The sequence below is a fragment of the Mobula hypostoma genome, chromosome 9 (assembly GCF_963921235.1).
Source record: "Mobula hypostoma chromosome 9, sMobHyp1.1, whole genome shotgun sequence".
In the NCBI taxonomy this organism is placed as follows: Eukaryota; Metazoa; Chordata; class Chondrichthyes; order Myliobatiformes; family Myliobatidae; genus Mobula; species Mobula hypostoma.
This window is the reverse complement of record NC_086105.1, coordinates 148,551,835-148,571,998: the sequence shown is the minus strand read 5'-3', so window position 1 is coordinate 148,571,998 and position 20,164 is coordinate 148,551,835. Positions and strand designations below refer to the sequence as shown.

At 44.0% G+C, this 20,164-nt stretch overlaps 1 protein-coding gene across 5 annotated transcripts in view; it reads right to left on the bottom strand.

The window, feature by feature from the left end:
- capn15 (calpain 15) overlaps positions 1-20,164 on the bottom strand; it is a 316,435-nt gene that overhangs the window by 258,871 nt on the left and 37,400 nt on the right. The gene's annotated exons all lie outside the window — the stretch shown is intronic.

The window sequence follows — 20,164 nt, the reverse complement described above, 5'->3', positions numbered from 1 at the left end:
TGGGCTGGCACTGGAAGCATGGTGACTCTTGTGGGCTGCCCCCAGCACATCCTTGATAACTAACGCAAACAACACATGTCACTGTTTCAATGTACCTGTGACAAATAAAGCTAACCTTTAAAATCAAAGTGTTGGAGGTTACTGACTGAATAGCTGTAACGTCTGCGTACAACACACTATCCAGGGTAAGGCCAGACTATTCAGATTTAGATTAGCTTTTATTTCTGCAGCATGACATCTAAAACTTTGACAAACTTCTACAGATGTGTGATGGAGTGCGTATTGACCAGCTGTATCACGGCCTGGTGTGGAAACGTCAAAGCCCTTGAGTAGAAAAATCTTACAAAAGGTAGTGGATTTGACCCAGTACATCACAGGTAAAGCCCTCCCCACCATTGAGCACATCGACATGAAACGCTGTTGTAGGAAAGCAGCGTCCATCACCACCCAGGCCATGCTCTTTTCTCACTGCTACCAGATTTCAGAATCAGTTACTATCCCCCCACCACGAGGCTCTTGAACTAAGGGGGGTAAACTGCACTCACTGGCCCATCCACTAAGATGCTCCCACCACCGAAGATCTTACTTCAAGGACTCTTCACCTTGTTATTTCATGCTCTCGTTATTTATTGCTACTTATTTACATTTGCATTTACACAGTTTGTTGTCTACTGCACTCTGGTTGATCTTTCATTGATCCTGTTATAGTTGCTATTCTATAGATTTGCTGAGTGTGCCTGCAGTAAAATGAATCTCAGAGTGGTAAATGGTGACACACATATACCTCAACAATAAATTTTACTTTGAACTTTACTTTCACATGTACACCAGAACTTTGCTGGAAGCCACTCGCCCCATCGACCGTTCGATTCTCCTAGCCGTACAGTGAACTGATTATTATTTTGCATGCCAGTGAGGTTATTCAGAAGCTCGCATGTAACTCAATGTCCTTTTACTGCTCTTCAGTAAGTGTCCTTGATTCAGATGATGCCTTAGCCCTTTCTAAGAAGTGAGTTTCTCCAGTCTTTCCCTGGGCACAATCATATCACACTTAGAGCAAATCTTGTTCATTTTATTTGGAGTCATCGCACTGTTTGTGCCCTTTTTTAAGTATAGTTGGTGACTGAGATTGCAGGTTCGTACAAGTGTTGTAAAACCTCATGTTGTAGATCTGCCCCTTTTCTTTCACATTTCTAAAGATTAGGATCTTTAGATTAGCTTTATTTGTCACATATACAATGAACCCTGGTTGCCGGCACTGTGAAGTATCACGTTACCACGCTGTCCGCTTTCTCAAATGCGTGTCGTCTTTTTAAAGATGACCTGGCCTTAGGTACAGCCCCAGAATAAGATGTTCAAAGTAAATTTACTATGAAAGTGCATATATGTGCACTGCTCCCTGTTACTATTGATGGTGAGGACGTGGATGTGGTGAGGACTACAAGTACCTGGATGACAGATCTGAGTGAAGCACCAACACAGAGGCAGTGTATAAGTAGGGCCAGACTTGCCTCTACTTCCTGAGGAGACTGAGGTCCATTGGAGTATGCAGGCCTCTCATTCACACGTTCTACCAGTCTGTTGTTGCCAGTACAATCTTCTATGTGGTGGTGTGCTGGGCCAATAGCATCAACACGGGTGATGCCAACAGTCTCAATAAACTGGTTAGAAAGGCTTGCTCTGTTATAGGAGTCAAACTGGACATACTGAAGGATGTGGTAGAACAAAGGACCCTACGGAAAATCCTGGCAATTCTGGACAATGTTTCTCACTCTCTGCATTCCACCTCAGTTGAACAGAGGAGCCCTTTCAGTAATAGACTAAGACAACTGCGCTGGTCCAAAGAGCGCTGTATGAGATCATTCTTACCCTTGACCATTAGGATCTATAATGAATCAACCAATAAACAGGGAAGTGATGACCCCCCCCCCCACCCCAGTCCTGTTAGACTGTTTGAGGTAACTTATTTTTTATTCTTTCTTACTTCTCTTATAATATTTGTATATCTGTGGACTTCTAATGCTAATGTGACACTGTAATTTCCTTTGGGATTAATAAAGTATCTACCTATACATTCTTGAGATTCATTTTCTTGTGAGCTATCACAGTAATTACAAGAAACACAACAGAATCAATGAAAGACCGCACCCATCGGGGCGGACAACAACCAATGTGCAAAAAAAACCAACAAACTGTGCAAGTACAAAAACTAATATTGAGCTGAAGAATCCTTGAAAGTGAGTCGTGGGCAGAGTTCAGTGGTGGGGAAAAGTGAAGATGAGTGAAGTTATCCCCTCCAGTTCAGGAGCCTGATGGTTGAGGGGCAATAACTGTTCCTGAACCTGGTGGTGAGGGACCTGAGGCTCCTGAACCTGGTGGTGAGGGACCTGAGGCTCCTGAACCTCCTTCCTGATGGCAGCGGTGTGATGAGAGCACGGCCTGTATGGTGGGGGTCCTTGATGATGGATGCAGCTTTCCTGCGACAAGCAAATTGGAGTAGATCCAAGTCACTTCTCGGCAGGAATGTTTGACGACCAATGCCAAGAATGCATGTTGCCATTTTGTTACAGTGTTCTATTGGAATGCAGAAGTTAGAATTTCAATTCCATTAAGAGAAAGCTCATGAAATGTTCACACGCAGCTTTGGGATTACCAAACCATATGGAGAATAGTTTCAGAGCAGCTGGTTAAAGGGACTTTGGTTGTGAACAAGAAGGCTGTACATCAGAAGACTTTATCAAAAATGGCTCTCTTCAGAAATACATAATTGCTTAAATCCCCTTTTCTGTTTAAACAAATTATTTAAAATCACACAAACGTGACGGTGACCTGAGACAATATTTAAAAGGTCAGCTTTTATATTTGAAAATAACATTACCTCATACTAAAGTCTCACAGCAGGTCATCGCTCATTTACTCTGTGGGAACTCTCTGCAAATTATACGTTCTCAAAAGGGTTCTAGAGAGATGTGGTGACCATCTGCCCCAATGTCACACCACCCTGTTAGCTATCAAAGTGAAATAGGGCTCCCACTGCAAAAAGGAACCTTACATTTCCTAAAGTCAAGTCAAAGTCGATTTGTTATCAAAGGACATGTCATCATATGCTACCTTGAGACTCATTTTCTTGCAGACACTTACAGGAAAATAGAGAAATACAATGGAATGTATGAAAAACTATACTTAAAGACTAACAACTAATGTGCAAACAAAGACAAATTATGCAAATACGAAACAAATACTAAGAACATGAGCTGCAGAGTTGTTGAAAATTAATCTGTAGGTTGTGGAATCAGTTCAGAGTTGAGGTGAGTGAAACTACTCACGCTGGTTCATTAGCCCGGTGGTTGTAGGGTGATAGCTGTTCCTGAACTTGGTGGTGTGGGACCCAAGGCTCTTGTATTTCCTTCCTGATGACAGCAGTGAGAGGAGTGTGTGGCCTGGATGATGATGGACGCCTCTTTCTTGTGGCAGTGCTCTATTGTTCCAGTTTAAGATGGGGCTGGTGAAGTACAGCGATGACTTGCTGGCAGCGAACACAACTACTAATTACTTTGTTAATCACACTTTTTCTCAAAAACAATCACTGCAATCAATAGATTGTAACTTCCCTTTTGGAATCGAGCGTTCGAACCTCCTGTGTGACCTGTTTTTTTGCGGTGTGAACTGAAGTCTTGAAGATGCATGACGGTTGTGGCGTGGTGTGTATGGACCGAATCAAGGCAGCAGGGCCAGGGTGTGAGAGAGGGGAACGAGGCGATCAGAAGCAGCTGAACCGAGGCGAGGCAGAGGGGCCCGGGAATGAGGAACAAACCGAGGTTTGACCGATTTAAGCACTAGGCTGAATTGGAAAGATTGGGTACATACTGAATCAAGGTGGCTGGGCCCAGGCCGGACAGCAAGGAATAATTCATTGTTTAGCCAATTTAAGCACTGGGCCAGATTAAATGTCAGGGTGACAGGGCAAGGGGAGAGAGACGGGACATTTTCAACCTCTCACTGCTACAGGCAGAAGTTCCCATTTGCTTCAAAAAGGCAAGAATTATATCAGTGCCTAAGAAGAATAGTGTGAGCTGTCTTAATGACTATCGCCTGGTAGCACTCACATCTACAATGATGAATTGCTTTGAGAGGTTGGTCATGACAAGACTGAACTCCTGCCTCAGCAAGGACCTGGACCCATTGCAACTTGCCTGTTGCCACAATAGGTCAATGGCAGATGCAATCTCAATGGCTCTTCACACGGCCTCAGACCACCCTGACAACACAAACACCTACGTCAGGATGCTGTTCATCGACTATAGCTCAGTATTTAACACAATCCTGATTGAGAAGTTACAGAACTTAGGCCTCTGTACCTCCCTCCACAATTGGATCCCCGACTTCCGACCCAGAAGACCACAATCTGTGCAGATTGGTGATAACATCTCCTCCTCGCTGACGATCAATTTTGGTGCACCTCAGGGGTATGTGTGTAGCCCACTGCTCTACTCTCTCCATATCCATGACGGTGTGGCTAGACATAGCTCAAATATCATCTATAAATTTGCTGACGATACAACCATTGCTGATACAATCTCAGATGGAGATGAGAGGGTGTACAGGAGTGAGATATGCCAACTGGTGGAGTGGTGTTGCACCAACAACCTGGCACTCAACGTCAGTAAGACAAAAGAGCTGATTGTGGTCTTCACAAAAGGTAAGGCGAAGGAACACATACCAATCCTCATAGAGGGATCAGAAGTGAAGAGAGTGAGCAGCTTCAAGTTCCTGGGTGTTAAGATCTCTGAGGATCTAACCTGATCCCAACAAAGCGATGCAGTTATAAAGAAGGCAAGACAGCGACTTTACTAGGAGTTTGAAGAGATTTGGTATGTCAACAAATAGACTCAAAAACTTCTATTAATATACCATACAGAGCAGTCTGACAGGCTACCTCACTGTCTGGTATGGGGGGGGGGGTGCGGCAGGGGCTACTGCATAGGACCGAGAGAAGCTGCAGAGGATTGTAAATCTAGTCAGCTCCATCTTGGGTACTAGCCTACAAAGCACCCAGGACATCTTCAAGGAGCGGTGTCTCAGAAAGGCAGCGTTCATTATTAAGGACCTCCAGCACCCAGGGCATGCCCTTTTCTCACTGTTACCATCAGGGAGGAGGTACAGAAGCCTGAAGGCACACACTCAGCGATTCAGGAACAGCTTCTTCCCCTCTGCCATCTGATTCCTGAATGGATATTGAACCCTTGAACACTTTTTTAATATACATTATTTCTGGTTTTTTTGCACGATTTTTAATCTATTTAGTATACGTATTCTGTAATTGTTTTACATATATTTTTTCCTCTTCTTCTATATTATGTATTGCATTGAACTGCTGCTAAGTTAACAAATTTTATGACACACGCCGTGATAATAAACCTGATTCTGATTCAGATGCTCAGCTCTGCTCTGAACTGAGGCTGCAGCCCGCAACAAACAGGCTCCTGGATCGGCTGCAGGATGACTGGCTTCGTGGCTGTGGACTCACTTTCCTGAAGTTCAGTTCTGAATGTTATTTGCAACTTTTATTGTTTGCATGATTTGCATTTTTCTGTACATTGGGTGTTAGACGGTCTTTTTTAATGGGTTCTAGTGGGTTTCTTAGTTTTGTGGCTGACTGCAAGGCGATGAATCTCAAGGTTGTATGTACTAAACATTGATAATAATGTACTTTGAATTTTGAAATGTACGGAATGGTGGTGAGGGCTTTAGCTGTGATGGACTAGGCAGTATCCACCTAATAATCCTAACAATGGATTCTAATAATGTATCGTAATAATATAAGGGACAAACATGGGAGGTTGACAAATAAACGCTAGCTTCCAACAACCTCCAGAGACTCTGCAATTCCATGCTCTATTTCAACAGGAACAGCATTTGATGTTGCAGTGTTCAGCTTAGTGACTATACTTTATACTTTATTGTCGCCAAACAATTGATACTAGAACGTACAATCATCATAGCGATACTTGATTCTGCGCTTCCCGCTCCCTGGATTACAAACCGATAGTAAATATTAAAAACTTAAATTATAAATCATAAATAGAAAATAGAAAAATGGAAAGTAAGGTAGTGCAAAAAAAACCGAGAGGCAGGTCCGGATATTTGGAGGGTACGGCCCAGATCTGGGTCAGGATCTGTTCAGCAGTCTTATCACAGTTGGAAAGAAGCTGTTCCCAAATTTGGCCGTATGAGTCTAGCTTGCAGATGTCTCAGCACCCATCAAGGTGACATCCTCAGTGCACAGTTGTTGGAGTTTCTCTCTGGGGGGCAGCTCGCGTTTATATACAGTGGTGCCAGAAAGGTTGTCAACCCTGCAGAATTTCCTCTATTTCTGCATAAATATGACTTAAAATGTGATCAGATCTTCACGCAAGTCCTAAAACTAGATATAAAGAACCTAATTAAATAAGTAACATTAAAAAAATTAAACTTGTTCATTTATTTTTTGAGAAAAAATGATCCAGAACCCTGGGAAGGAATGTCAAGCACCAGAGGACAGGCTGGAATGTGGAATGAATCCAGACCAGCCAAAGGAAACCCCCATGGTCACAGAAAGAATGTATTAACTCCCTACAGACAGAGGAAATTGAATTCTTTCCAGTTGTCGCGCTGCAAAGCATTACACTAACAAATACGCTACCGCAGATCATATATATTTTAAGAAAATCTCCCTTCCTTCCCTCCTCCTGCAATATTCCAGAACATTCCACATTCTCACAAACCATTAGACAATGCAAACCCCAAAACTAACTAACCCCCTATGGTCATGGCAGCTAACGTCACACTGTAAATAAACACAAAATACAGAAGACTAGATAAAAGACCGGGGGGAAATTTAATTTATAATGTTGTAGGAAACTCACCTAATGATTTTATGATCAATTCCCTCATGATAAGAATTAGATTTTAAAAGTTCAGCGTGCTAAAAATGCTGTTGAAAACTTCAGAATATTACAGTTCAGCGGCACTGTCCCAGTGTTTAACACCTTACATCAAACATTGACAATCAGCTGCTGAGCAATAATCTAATCTTTGAGTGAGTCAGGAATCCAAGTAATCAGCTGAAAGTGGCTCTTTGATAAATTTGTTTAATGAACTAACAGGCTGTGAAGAAGAATTCCCTGCATCCTTGGATTTAGCCACCTCAGCTCAGCAGGCTATTCACCCAACAGCTCACCTGAACTCAGGCAGCTCTAATGCCTCCCAATTGCAAACTTCACGGGCAGTTTTTACACAACTTAGGGGGTAAAATACACAAACACTCTTCCAGAAACCCTAAAGGAAATAACAGCTTGTGTACCTTATTTTTACACACTCAGTGGCCATTTTATTAGGTACACCTGTATTAATAAAACTATCTATTCAGCCAATCATGTGGCAGCAACTCAATGCATAAAAGCTGCAGACATGGTCAACAGGTTCATTTGTTCTTCCGTTATTGTTCAGACCAAACCTCAGAATGGGGAAGAAACGTGATCTAAGTGACTTTCACCTTGGAATGAGTGTTGGTGCCAGACAGGGTGGTTTGAGTACCTCAGAAACTGTTGATCTCCTGGGAGTTTCACACACAACAGTCTCTAGAGTTTACAGAGAGTGGTGTAAAAAATAAAAATGTCCAGTGAGCGGCAGTTCTGTGGGTGAAAATGCCTCGTTAATGAGAGAGGTCAGAGGGGAATGGCCAGACTGGTTCAAGCTGACAGAAAGTACCTCAAATAACCATATGGTTACAGTGGTAGTGTGCAGAAGAGCATTTCTGAACGCACAACACATCCAACCTTGAAGTGGACGGGCTACAGCAGGAGAAGACCACAGCAGGTTCCACTCCTGTATATACATTGTACATTGGGATGGCACGGTAGCACAGTGGTCAGCACAGTGTTTTACAGCACCGCTGATTAATGGTTCAATTCCCACCCCACTTTCTCAGATTCTTGACCTCAGTGGCCTTACACTTTACTCTGTGTCTGCACCGCACTTTCCCTGTAACTGTAATACTTCACCCGGCAGTCTTATTGTTCTACCTCGTACCACCTCAGTGTAACGCTGTAGTGTCTAGGGCAGCATGGTGGCATGGCAGTTAGTGCAATGCTTCACACCGTCAGCGATTGGCTTTCAGTTCCCGCCGATTCCTGTAAGGAGTCTGCACATTCCCTTAGTGACTGCGTGGGTCTCCTCCCACATTCCAAAGATGTACGGGTTAGGGCTGGCAAGCTGCATGGTGGTTGGCGCCAGTAGCATGGAGACACTTGTGGGCTGACCCCAGGACATCCTCGGTCTGCACTGGTCGTTGACGCAAATGACACAATCCGGAATAAGAACGAGATTTAAAATCACTGACATCTACATTTTGCTCCATCTGCAAAAAGCAGGACTACTGTGGCCAACCATTTTAATTCTAACATTTCAGTCCATGGCCTCATCTACTGCCACTCTCAAGCTGGAGGAGTAGCAACGCAGAGTCTGGGTAGCCTCCAACCTGACGGCATCAACATACCCCAACTTCTGGTCATTTTCCCCCTCTCCCTTTCCTCTTCTTCAGTTCTGCACTATAACCCCAACCCCCCCCGACCTCTTCTCTTCTTCTCACCTCCTATCTCCTGGTGTCCCTTCCCTTTCCCCTTCTCCCATTGTTCACCTTCTACCAGATTTCTTCTTCTCCATCTCTTTGCCTTGTCCATAAGATATAGCAGGGGTGGCCAACCTTTTACATTCCATGCATCAATTTTTTCACTCACGAGTTCAGATGTGCCATACAACTCTTGTACCTCCATTCATGTAAAAATGTTAATATAGAACTCATGCATGAAAAAAAATAGCACCTGAACTTGTGATGAAAAAATTGATGCATGGAATGTAAAAGGTTGGCCACCCCTGAGATATAGGAACAGAATTAGGAATTAGGCCATTTGGCCCATTGAGCCTGTTCTGTCATTTCATCACCATATTCAACCCCTCCCACATTCAAATCTCTTACTATCTCTTCTTTCAGTTAGTCCTGACGAAGGGTCTCGGCCCGAAATGTCGACAGTACCTCTTCCAATAGATGCTGCCTGCCCTGCTGTGTTCACCAGCAACTTTTATGTGTGTTGCTTGAAATTCCAGCATCTGCAGATTTCCTTGTGTTAGCAAAAAAAAGTTGATGGCCTGTGCTCTCTCGTGAGTTTAAAGGGCAATTTCCTTTTTCCTTCCTCTGGTCTTAGACTCTCTCACCAAAGGAAACATCCTCTCCACATCCACTTATCACCTCCCAGCTCCTTACTTCATCCCCCCTCCCCCACCAACCTGGCTTCAGCTATCACCCGCCAGCTTGTACTCCTTCCCTTCCCTCCACCTTCGTATTCTGGCTCTTCCCTCCTTCTTTTCCAGTCCTGAAGGGTCTCTGCCCAAATCTTAGTCTGTTTATCCACTTCCATAGATTCTGCCTGACCAGATGAACTCCTTCAGCAATTTGTGTGTGCGCGCGCGCATGTGAGTGTGTGTGTCTGTCTGTGTGTGTGCGTGGGGCGTGCGTGTACAGGGTGTGGGGTGTGTGTGCGCGCGTGGGAAAGTGTGTGTGTGCATGCATGCGTGTGAGAGTAGTGCTGTAGTGCCCTATGACTTTAACTGTATGTTAAAACAGAAATAGAATGTGCAAAAGACAACAGATTTACAAGATATCGGAGCAGAATTAAGCCACTTGGCCCAAGTCTGCTCTGCCATTTCATCAAGACTGATCCATTTTCCTTCTCAGCCCGTCTCCTGCCTTCTCCCCATATCCCTTTGTGCCCTGACCAGTCAAGAATCTATCAGCTTCTGCCTTAAATATACATAAATGCTTGGCCTCCACAGCCTGTGGCTAAGGAAATTCCTCCTCACCTCTGTTCTAAAAAGATGCCCCTCTATTCTGAGGCTGTGTCCTCTAGTCCTAGAATTACAATCTGACAACTCCAGGACAAAGGTTTGACAGAAGGCTTACTATAACGTGGACAATAGAAGTTGGGGATCATTCACTGTGCGGCCGTACTGGGCTTTAGAGGATTCCACTCTCCCATCATTAACATCTTTGCTGAGACGAACACTCATCAGCGGTGACGGTCCAAACAGGTATAAACTGACACGGAGTGCTGCTGGACTCAGGATTTAGTGCATTTATAAACAACACTATTTTTAAAAATTTAAGACTGAGATGAAGGATGGGATACACATTAATGTGAAGTTGCCACAATCTTTCATCTCTCCCCTTGGTTGTAGGGAGGGAAATCATACATAACGAACCAATCGGAGATTGAAGATGGTATCAAGTGTTTAATCTAATTGCAGAACTGGTTTTAACAAACACATCACTTATGCCTGCAGTGATTTTCCTTCTATGGTAAGCAGTAATTCTAATACTAAAGCATCGCTTTGCCTTGTAACAGGACTGTTGAACAAGGAAATATGGAAATGCAGATACATGAAGTTGAAATTCCCCTCCGTAGATGCTACTTGACCTGTTGGGTTCCTCCAGCATTTAGTGTTTCTCACTATTTCCAGTATCTGCAGAATCTCCTGTGGTTATCAAGTGGAAATTTGTCCGGGGAAGAGAAACAAAACTATACCAAAAGGAAACTATGAATTGGTTTGTTATTGTCATATTTACCAAGGTGTGGTGAAAAATGATGCAAGACGAGTTTTTGACAAGACTGTATCTTGGTACATGCGACAATAATAAACCAATTCCAGTACCAATTTGGTCTTGCATCACATCCATACATTTCAATGCACAAAGAAAACATAAGCTTTATTTGTCGTGTACATCAAAACATATAGTGGAATGCACCGGTTACATCAACGACCAGCACAGTCTGAGGATGTGCTGGGGGCAGCCTGCAAGTGTCGCCATGCTTCTGGGCCAACAGAGCACGTCACAACTTACTAACCCTAACCTGTACATCTTTGGAATGTGGGAGGAAACTGCATCACCCAAAGGAAACCCATGCAGTCTCTGCAAAAACATCCATGGAGATACAACACTGGGCGGCACGGGAGGTCGTTCCTGCCTGCGGCCATTGAACTTGCAGCTCCTCCCGTGGACACCCTGAGCCAATAGACTGGTCCTGGACTTATTTCCATCTGGCATAGTTTGCATTTTGTTGTTTGATTGTTTGTGGTTTTTGTATTGCTATATTTATGCTCTATTCTTGGTTGGTGCGGCTGTAACGAAACCCAATTTCCCTCGGGATCAATAAAGTATATCTATCTATCTCCTTACAGATTGATAGGAATTGAACTCTGATCACTGATCACCAGCGCTATAAAGCGTCACACCAATCTCCATGCTACCGTGCCACCCTAGACAGTACAACAATACATTGAGGCAATGAAAGGTGAAACAATAATGAAGTGTTTCAGTACAGAGAAAACGCAGTGCAGGTAAACATTCACAATCAGGTAGATTGTGAGGTCAAGAGTCTATCTTTTACTACTAGGGGACCGTTCAATGGTCTGATAACAATGGGATAGAAGCCGTCTTTGAGCCTGTTGGTATGTGCTTTCAGGGTTCTGCCCGATGGGAGGGGGAAGGAGAATGTCTGGAGTGAGTAGGTGAGTTTTCTGCCCGATAGGAGGGGAAAGGAAAATGTCTGGCGTGAGCAGGTGGGTTTTCAGCCCGATGGGAAGGGGAAGGAGAATGTCTGGACTGAGTAAGTGGGCCTTCTGATTATGCTGGCTGTTTTATCAAGGCTTTGAAAAGTGTTACATTCACCAAGTTACTGGATTTTTTTTTGTGAAGTTCTGTTTCTCACTCCCTCTGACAAACTCTCCACTTTATATATCTTCCGACTTCAATAATGCACTCAAGTTAATTAAATACACTGGAGTTATTTCTACCCTAGCAAGCCGCACATTCTGGTATGTTGAAAGAGTACAGAGAAAATTTACAAGTCTGTTGCTGGGACTTGAAGATCTGAGTTATAGGAAAAGGTCGAACAGGTTCGGACTTCATTCCCTGGAGTGTAGGAGAATGACAGGAGATTTGATAGATGCATACAAAATTATGGGGGGGGTACAGACAGGGTAAATGCAAGCAGGCATTTTCCACTGACACTGGGTGAGACCAGAAACAGAGGTCATGGGTTAAGGGTGAAAGGTGAAATGTTTAAGGGGAACATGGGGGGTAACTTGTTCACTCAGAGAGTATGGAACAAGCTGCCAGCGCAAGTGGTGAATGCAACTTCGATCTCAGCATTTAATAATTTATTTTATTTAGCGATACTTGTGGAATAGACCTTTCCAGCCCAATGAGCTGTGCTGCCCAGCAACCCACTGATTTAACCCTGGCCTAACCACAGGACAATTTACAATGACCAGTTAACCTACTAACTGGTACACCTCTGGAATGTGGGAAGAAACTGGAGCACCTGGAGGAAACCCATGCATTCACGAGAAGGAACATACAAACTCCTTACAGACAGTGTCAGAATTGAACTCCGCACTCTGAGCTGTAATAGCATCAGGCTAACCGTGATAGCATCACACTAACCACTACGCCATCATGCTGCCCTCAGAGAAGATCAAGAAATGTTTGGACAAGGTGGGAGGGGTATGGCCCAGGTGTAGGTGGATGGGACGAGGCAGAATAATAGTTTGTCATGGACTAGATGGACCAAGGGGCCTATTTTTGTGCTGTAGTGTACAATGACATTTACTGCACTAAATTCAGATCAGTTGTGACTAGCTTGGACATATTGGAGGAAAAATGTCTGACATTGAATTGTCTGAAAAATGTCATAAAACTATAAATTATACAGCAATGAAAAGAAGCTCATGTTTTGATATTCCAGAAGGGTAAGTGTGCCAAAGTGAAAATAAAAAATACATTATGCCTCAGTTTTAATTGAACCTAAACTCTCTGAGAATATGTCTTCAGTAATTTACTGGAACCATTTTACAGAAGGCGCAGAGAACCCTGCATTTTGCGTTCATTGTGTAAGCCGAGATTCCTGGCACTGTCTCATCTTTCTTCCACTTATCCACTCCACCCACTCAGTCTCCCGCTCGCTCTCTCCTGGACCACATCTGATCAATTAATGCTCGGCACCTCTAGTGCAAACGGCCTTACCTCCAGATGAATTCAGCCCAGCAACCAAGGTTATTTACAAGCAATACCAGAGCTTCCCCCATCATTTTCCACGATCGCCGCTGCCGTAAGATTGTTCATTTCTGCCCAACTCCCACTTCATTCCCAAAACAACAGGCAACAATCTGGGTCTCCAAGTGACAATTAGTAAAGAGACACAACACAAGACAAGAAGCCAAGATAATATTCCATCTGGACAGCCTCCAACCTTATGTCATGAACATTGATTTCTCCAACTTCCGAAGATTTTTCCCCTTCCGCCTTCCATCATCTTCAATTCCCCATTCAGACCCCTCACCCAACCCCTTCTTTTCTTCTCACTTGCCTATCACCTCCCTCTGGGTCCCCTCCTCCTGCCCTTTCTCCCGTGGTCCACTCTCCTCTCCTAACAGATTCCTTCGTCTCCAGCCACTTACCTTTTCCACCGATCACCTTCCAGCTCTGTACTTCATTCCCCACCGCCCCCCCCAGCCCCTGCCTGGCTTCACCTATCACCTTCCAGCTGGTTCTCCTTCCCCCTCACCCACCACCTTTCTCTGGCTTCTTCCCACTTTCTTTCCGGTCCTGAAGGAGGGTCTCGGCCCGAAACGCAAACTGATTATTCCTTTCCATAGATGCTGCCTGACCTGCTGAGTTCCTCCAGCAAGAAGCCAAGGCTGGTTTTCCCAATCCACCTCCCAGCCACAACAACAAAAAAGATGTTTTTTTTTTCATCTTAAAGTCATTCTCTGTTGTGGTGTCAGATTCAGACTGGTTTACTTATCAAAACAAACAGGGAAATGCATCATTTGCGTTGACAACCACAGAATGTGCGGGGGGGCAGCCCGCAAGTGTTGCCACACATTCACAGCATGCCCACCACGTTCAGCAGAACAACAACAAAACAAAATAATAGCAATAAAACAAGCCCCTTTCCTCCCTCCCCTCACCCACCCACTGACAGTCCTACAACTCCAAGAAAGACTACTTTCGGGCAGCCAGCCTCCAGTGGATGTAGACTCACAGACATTAGGTCTCTGACTTCCATTTTGGGCTTCGATCTTCAGAATCGACCCCAGGACCTGCTGATCACACGACCCCAAACTACTAAGCTTAAAACTCCAGACTTCTGTTCATGAGGCCCGGGGCCTGTCAACTTCAGGCACTGACCATGGGAATCACTGGTCTTTGTCTAAAGTGCTTGCAGACCTGAGACCAGTCTACAGGGATCGCTGGTCTTCGACTATGGAGCTCCGACCCAAACTCCAGACTGACTTCCAACTCCCCCGCATCCTCGTCCCTAAACCCTAACCTGACCCCCAGCTCCCTGCACTGATCCCAAAACCATGCCTGTGAACCAAAAGAACAACTAAGTCAGAGCTCAACTTCAGTAAATCCAAGGAATTGATTGCAGATTTCGGGAAGGGGAAGTTGTAAGAATCATCAAGGGATCAACAGTGGAAAAAATGAGCAGCTTCAAATTTCTGGGTGTCAACATCTCTGGAGATCTATTCTGGGCCCAACATATTGATGCAATTACAAAGAAGGCACGCCAGTGGCTACATTTCATTAGGGATTTCAGGAGATTTTGTTTATCACCAAAGGTGCGAGCAAATTTTAACAGATATACTGTGTAGAGCATTCTGACTGGTTGCACCCCCATCTGACAAGGAGAGGCCACTCCACAGGACCACAAATAGCTGCAGAGGATTGAAACTCAGCTATCACAGGCACAACCCTTCCCTCCATCGAGGACATGTTCAAAAGAAGACATTCGGCATTGAGGAGCCCCACCACCCAGCACAAGTCCTTTTCTCATTGCTACCATAAAGGAGGAGCTACAGGAGCCTGAAGACACACACTCAAGGCTTTAGGAACAGCTTCTTCCCCTCTGCCATCAGATTTCTGAATGGCCCATGAACCCATCAACACTACCTCATTACTTGCTCTCGTTTCCATTTTTAAATCTTTTTTATTAATTATTATTGAAAATCAACAAAAAATACATTAAAGTAATCAGGTCAACATGTCAATACGTACAATGAGAAATTAATTTATCAAATAACTCATTAACAAAGCTAAACAATATATCAATAATAATAAGAAAAAAATGTTTAAACTATTTTTTTGGAAAAAAGAAAGGAAAAAAGAACCCCTACTAACTAAAACAAAAAAAACCCTACTAACAAAAAAAACGGAAAAAAAAACCCCATTAGGAGCACAGCCCCGGAGCCATACGCCATACAAGCTTCCTTAAAAGAAAAACATCAATCCGCCAACTCAAATCCATTTAAACAAGAAACAGAAGGCAACCATCTTAATTAACTCAAATCAGATGATAGTAGCGGGCAAAAGAACCCCACCTTTCTCAAAGTCAAATCGAGGATCAAAAATTTGACTTCTGATAATTTCTCCAATCTAAGACATAGCATCACCTGAGCGAGCCATTGTATCAAAGTGGGAGCAGAGGCATCTTTCCAAGATTATTGCTCTCTTGCTCTGCACTACTAATTTTTTTATATACATAGTGGATTCCAGTTAATTGGGACTCATCACGATCAGTACCTTTGGCCCAATTAAGCAGCTGCCCCAATTAGGTGAAGCTACAGGGAAATAAAAAAGACAAACTATCGTTTAACTGAGTAACAAATTTTGTGCTTAAATTAAATACAAAATGAACTGGAACACTACCAATACTACTATAGTACAATAAAACTGTGTATTAGTTTTTATAGCTATCAACAGAGGAAACCATTCAGTGTATGTTGCCATGTTCTTCTGATTGACTGTAAACGAACAAAATCAGTGCAGACACCTAGTGCAGATAATAGATTGCTTTCATACAATGCTTTCAACAATTACATCCTACAAATTTTCATTTTCATTGTAACATCCAAGATGATTGTTGGTATTTTTATTTTCTTCATAGTTCCCATCTTGTTGAAGAAATTGTTTCATTTTCGCTCCTGGGTGTTTTTGGCTGAATGCTTGAAACCACAGTGAGCAAAACGGTTCTGAATTATCTTACTGCTTATTTCTCACCAATTATCAGTGACAAAAATCACTGATTTTTGAACACAAACACATGCAACTAGCGCTATCTGAAAACCATTTGCATTAAGCACAATGTACAGTAGTGTCTAATGGCCACACAAGTTCACAGGACTGATGCTAGTTAGAAAATATTCAGCAACAGCTTCCTGTCCCAATTAAGTGGCATTGTGTCCCAAATAAACAAAAGGAATCCTGGCTATTTTCTTGATTAGTTTTTATTCTTTAAAGTTGTCCCAAATGAGTGGCTGCCTCAATTAAATGATGGTTCAATTAATCAGAATCTACTGTATTTCCCATTGTACACTTTACATATTGCACTGTACTGCCGCCACAAAGCAAGAAATTTCATGACATAGCAGACGTCAGTGATAATAAACCCGATTCTGGGTCAGGGAAACTTTGCAACATTCTCACCTATACCACATCCTCTATGACAGGAAGTACTAAAGTGCCTGAGGGATAATCAGGTGCACGAGTGCTAACAGCAGTTCAGTCTGGAACGTTTGAGGGCGAGACCGTGAGGAGGTGTTCACCCTTCGGTCCTGAGGCAGAATATCAGGCTCGGGTTGAGGTCTGTGCAGAGCTTGACGGCAGGGTTTGACGATGGATATGGTCTCTCCTTTCCGCTGTCTGAGGAGAATGAGAGATCAGGCAAGATTCTAGCTCCTGATCACTGCTCATTGGTGATGTGCAAGTGGCAGAGTTATTGTAGGGTTTGTTATAATCAGTGTCTACAGTAGTGAGAGGAGAGAGTCCAAGAGGGAGATGGGAAGGCAATACTACTACCTCTACTATGTCGACTCAGGCCTAGGGGCCGGCGTTGGACATGATGACGGACTCTCCACTTCTCCCTCATCAGTATGTTCAGTGCAATGGTGACAGATAAAAATCCTCTAACCTTCTGCCTTGTGGGATTCAGAAACAGATTGCTAGCAAAACCGAAGTTGCTCCTGAAATTGATTCAAGATTCAGGATTGTTTAATGTCATTTCCAGTAAACAAGTGTAAAGGAGAATGAAATAATTGTTACCACGGATCTGTTGCAGCAGAAAAAAATGCAGCAGGATAAAGAGCACAATAACAAAAAAAAAATCACAATAAACATAAATATATAACAACACACAGAAAAGGCCTGAGAAACTTAGGTCAGGCAGCATCTATAGAAATGGATAAATAGTCGACTTTGGGCCAAGACCCGTCTTCACAACTGGAAAGGAATGGGGAAGACACCAGAATAAAAACTGGGGGAGGGGCAGGAGGATAGCTAGAAGCTGACAGGCAGCAGGTCTGGGCAGGCACGCAGTTGAAGAGTCGGAGGGCAGCAGAGATCACAGAGGGAGGGTCTCACTATACTCCCGAAGAGAAGATGTAAACTTCTTCAGGGTAGGCATCACTAGAAGAGACTTCACAGGGGAGCAGCAAATCATAAAAATCGAGAAAGTCTGCAGATGCTGGAAATTCAAAGCAACACACAAAATACATAAGATAGTTTATATAAATAGATTGATTATATGTCCATAAAGTGACACTAGGCACAGGAGTGTCTGTACATAAGGTGACTGACAGGAAATGATAAAGTAGTGGTGGTTGGGGGTGTGTTGGGGTGGGTTAGTGGGTGGAGGTGTTGATCTGCCTTACTGCTTGGAGAAAGTAACTGTTTTTGAGTCTGGTGGTCCTGGTGTGGATGCTCTGTTGCTTCCTCCCTGATGGGAGTGGGACAAACAGTCCATGAGCAGGGTGGGTGGGATCCTTCATGATGTTACTGGCCCTTTTCCAGCACCTTTCTGTATGCATGTCCTTGATGGCGGGCAGGCTGGTGCCGGTGATACGTTGGGCAGTTTTGACTACCCGTTGTCTGCCACGGTGCAGTTTCTCTACCATGCAGTGATGCAGCTTGATGGGATGCTCCCTACTGCGCTTGCGTAAAACGACGTGAACGTAGATGTGCAGAGTCCAGCTCCTTTCAGCCTCCTCAGAGAGATGTTGCTGAGTTTTCCTGATAGTATAGTACATGTTCCGGGACCATGAGGGGTTGTTTGAGATGGGCACTCCCAGGAGTTTGAGACTGCTCGCAGTTTCCACTGACATAGCGCTGATGTGAAGAGGGGTGTGAGTGGTGCGTGTTCTCCTGAAGTCGAAAACCATCTTTGTCTTGTTGACATTGAGGAAGAAGTTAAAATAATTGATTTTTCATTAAACCTGGTTTTTGGAGCCTTGGTGAGGACAGTGATTGCCCTGATTATAATATTGGAGCTCTGTTCTTTGTTAAGTACACCTACCTGTAGCACCACAAAAACAGTAAGCAGGAACAGACATACGCCATTCAGCCCTCGAACGGTAGAATGCTAATCTACCATTCAACATAATTATAGCCAAGTATTCAATTACTGCTTCTCCCAATATCCTCAATCCTTTTAACCAGAAGCAGTATCTCTACCACCTTCTTAATAAGTGGGTGACAAGTGAGGTGGAAAATCTAGTCAGGTGGAAGAAGGCAGCATACACGAGGTTTAGGAAGCAAGGATCAGATGGGTCTATTAAGGAATATAGGGAAGCAAGAAAGGAGCTTAAGAAGGGTCTGAGAAGAGCAAGAAGGGGGCATGAGAAGGCCTTGGTGAGTAGGGTAAAGGAAAACCCCAAGGCATTCTTCAATTATGTGAAGAAAAAAAGGATGACAGGAGTGAAGGTAGGACCGATTAGAGATAAAGGTGGGAAGATGTGCCTGGAGGCTGTGGAAGTGAGCGAGGTCCTCAATGAATACTTCTCTTCGGTATTCACCAATGAGAGGGAACTTGACGATGGTGAGGACATTATGAATGAGGTTGATGTTCTGGAGCATGTTGATATTAAGGGAGAGGAGGTGTTGGAGTTGTTAAAATACATTAGGACAGATAAGTCCCCGGGGCCTGACGGAATATTCCCCAGGCTGCTCCACGAGGCGAGAGAAGAGATTGCTGAGCCTCTGGCTAGGATCTTTATGTCCTCGTTGTCCACAGGAATGGTACCGGAGGATTGGAGGGAGGCGAATGTCGTCCCCTTGTTCAAAAAAGGTAGTAGGGATAGCCCGGGTAATTATAGACCAGTGAGTCTTACGTCAGTGGTGGGAAAGCTGTTGGAAAAGATTCTTAGAGATAGGATCTATGGGCATTTAGAGAATCATGGTCTGATCAGGGACAGTCAGCATAGCTTTGTGAAGGGCAGATCATGTCTAACAAGCCTGATAGAGTTCTTTGAAGAGGTGACCAGGCATATAGATGAGGGTAGTGCAGTGGATGTGATCTATATGGATTTTAGTAAGGCATTTGACAAGGTTCCACACGGTAGGCTTATTCAGAAAGTTAGAAGGCATGGGATCCAGGGAAGTTTGGCCAGGTGGATTCAGAATTGGCTTCCCTGCAGAAGGCAGAGGGTGGTGGTGGAGGGAGTACATTCAGATTGGAGGATTGTGACTAGTGGTGTCCCACAAGGATCTGTTCTGGGACCTCTACTTTTCGTGATTTTTATTAACGACCTGGATGTGGGGTTAGAAGGGTGGGTTGGCAAATTTGCAGACAACACAAAGGTTGGTGGTGTTGTAGATAGTGTAGAGGATTGTCAAAGATTGCAGAGAGACATTGATAGGATGCAGAAGTGGGCTGAGAAGTGGCAGATGGAGTTCAACCCGGAGAAGTGTGAGGTGGTACACTTTGGAAGGACAAACTCCAAGGCAGAGTACAAAGTAAATGACAGGATACTTGGTAGTGTGGAAGAGCAGATGGATCTCGGGGTACATGTCCACAGATCCCTGAAAGTTGCCTCACAGGTGGATAGGGTAGTTAAGAAAGCTTATGGGGTGTTAGCTTTCATAAGTTGAGGGATAGAGTTTAAGAGTCGCGATGTAGTGATGCAGCTCTATAAAACTCTGGTTAGGCCACACTTGGAGTACTGTGTCCAGTTCTGGACACCTCACTATAGGAAGGATGTGGAAGCATTGGAAAGGGTACAGAGGAGATTT